Source organism: Ovis aries, chromosome 5 (assembly GCF_016772045.2).
Source record: "Ovis aries strain OAR_USU_Benz2616 breed Rambouillet chromosome 5, ARS-UI_Ramb_v3.0, whole genome shotgun sequence".
NCBI lineage: Eukaryota > Metazoa > Chordata > Mammalia > Artiodactyla > Bovidae > Ovis > Ovis aries.
Window position 1 is genome coordinate 9,535,446 of NC_056058.1, and position 2,876 is coordinate 9,538,321.

Below are 2,876 nucleotides of genomic sequence, written 5' to 3' on the forward strand. Positions count from 1 at the left end.
TCAGTTCCTTTTTTCTTTTTCTTTAATAGTCAAGAACATGCAAATCCATCTGGAGGGAAACACCCCAGACCACACACACAGACACACACACACACACACACACAGACACACACACACACTTGTATTTCCCCCCAGTTTGAATTCATGCATAGAAGTGACAATGACAACAACAGCCCCTGCATTTGAGTTCCCACAGAGCATCAAGCCCTTGGTGAAAAAGATGGAGAAGCTCCTTTCTTCACGGAGCCATCAGTTGAGACAGGAAAGACGATACACCTGTAAAGAAATACAGAAATAAGCAATACAGTTTGTTTTTCCATTTTATTTCCAGTAGTAACAAAATATTATTTTAAAATAAGATAAAACAGGGTAAAGGATGGGATGGGGGCTAATGTAGAGAAGTGATCAGGGAAGGCCTCCTGGAAGCAGTGACATTTGCAACAAGATGTTGAAGTGATCAGTGCTAAGTACTCCCACATTCCACAGTGAAGTTCTAGGCTCCCTATCACTACATAAGACATAACCCCCTAAACTTCATGACGGGGCTTCCCTGGCGACTCAGTGGAATCCACCTGCCAATGCAGGAGACACAGGTTCAATCCTTGGTCCGAGAAGATCCTATGTGATGTGGAGCAACTAAGCCTGTGTACCACATCTACTGAGCCTGCATGCCCTAGAGCCCAAGCTCCACAACAAGAGAAACCCTTGAACAGCAACTGGGATACCCTCCATTTGCCACAACTAGAGAAAGTCCAGCACAGCAATGAAGACCCAACACAGCCTAAAATAAATAATTTTTTTAAGCAAAAAAAAAAAGAAAAAGATGTCCCCACTGAAGCCTCAGACAGACAGTGGTCCTGCTGACCCCTTGGTCTCAACCACGTGAAACAATTTTGAACTTCTGACCTCCAGAACTATAAAAGAATTCATTTTCATTGTTTTAAACCACCACATTTGTGATGATTTGTTTCAGTAGGCATAGCATATTGCATACCCCAGAGGGCAAGACCCCAATTCCTCTTTTGAGGGGCTTTCCATTAAAAGCTAAAGGAAATGCAACTCAGATTGGCTTAAACAATAAGGAAACCCCATCGGTCACATCCTTGTACATGTTAGAATATTGGGCTGGGTGGTCGTAACAGAGATTCAGAACAAGAGTGACTTAAATGAGGTGGAATTTCTTCTCACCTCACAATCTCAGAAAAAGCAATTCATAGTCTCCGCCAGCGGAAACTCTTCACCAGCACATGCACGGGGGGATGGCCCCAGCCCTACTTGAGGTGGGAGGGCGGCAGCTGACCAGCCCTCGTCTCCAGATAAAGCTCACCCCAGGGGCTGGACTTTCCCCTGTTGCCATGATGTCACACACAGAACCTCTCCCATCTACCTGAGGTAAAGGTGGCCTGTTCCCATTCTACAGATGGGGAAGTAGAGGTCCACCTGAGAAGGAAGACCCTGTCTGCCCAGCAAATACCCACTGAGCAATGAGAATCAGATTCTAGATGGATATGGGGGGTCAGGGTGGAGGGGTAAGGAAGGGATGGGCTGGAGGCACCAGCCAAGAGGACGGAGAGAATCTCTGGCCATCAACGGCATCCTTTAAGGTGTGTGAGCCTGGGGAAGGTAAATAAGGTGAAGGCCGGATGGTCTCACTAGGCAAGGGTGATGTCCACACAGCCAAGGTCCTGCCTTGAGACTTGACACACAGCAGGTATGCAGGAACTGGTAGTGAAATCCAGTCCCATCAACTGGGTATAATGTAAAGCCATGGGCTCAGGCTGACCCAGCTCTGTCCCTCTTGCTGTGTGGCTTCAGGGGAGTAGAACAACATTTCTGAGTAAAGGTCTCCTGATATGTCCAATGGAAACTGGGAACATTTATCCATTCAACAGATGTGTATTGACCACCTACTACATGTTAGACTGTTCTAGGAACTAGGGAGACATTGGTGAACAACAATAACAACAAAAATCCCTACCCTTGGGAGGAGTTGTTCAGTCGCTAAGTTGTGTCTGACTCTTTGCGACCTCATGGACTGTAGGACGCCAGGCTTCCCTGTCCTTCTCTATCTGCCAGAGTTTGCTCAAGCTCATGTCCATTGAGTTGGTAAATGTAGGGTAGGGGAGTTAGAGAAGGCGAGGTTCAGAAAAAGAATGAGATTGGCACTTTATGGGAATAGATCACCTTTAATGAGGTGAGAAGGGGCAGCAGTCCGATTAGTGAGCTGCTGCACTAACCCAAGAAAAGAGTAAGTATATATAGGCATATGTGCGAAAGCTACTGTCTTAAAGGAGCCTGTTCTTCTCCAAGGTTGTTCAGAGTAGTTATCTTTTAAAGCGCTGGGGCAAGGAATTCTGGACATCGGCCAGAGGCTGGACTGGCTGGGAGCTGGGCGTAATCAACCTTAATGTCCTTTTTTTTTTTTTTTTTTCCTTCAGGTGAGAGAGTTCTTTGTTTTGCTTAGAATGGTGGGGAGGACCTGGAGGGAAGTTTCAGCTCCAGGCTATTTCAAGCCACGTAACTTTCCTTCAGTGATGCCACCCAACCGTCTCATCCTCTGCCGCCCCCTTCTCTTCCTGCCTTCAACCTTTCCCAGCATGTCAGTGAGTCAGCTCGCTGACTTATGCTGGGAGTCATAAATTAATGAGTCAGCCCTTCAAATCACGTGGCCAAAGTATTGGAGTTTCAGCTTCAGCACCAGTCCTTCCAATGAATATTCAGGGTTGATTTCTTTGGGGACTGATTGGTTTGATCTCCTTGCAGTCCAAGGGAAAGAGTCTTGGGAGTAGAGATAATGAATAAAATAAATTAATAAGATATCTTGTATCGAGAACAAACTAATGGTCACCAGCAGGGAGAGGGAAGAGAAGAAGGTC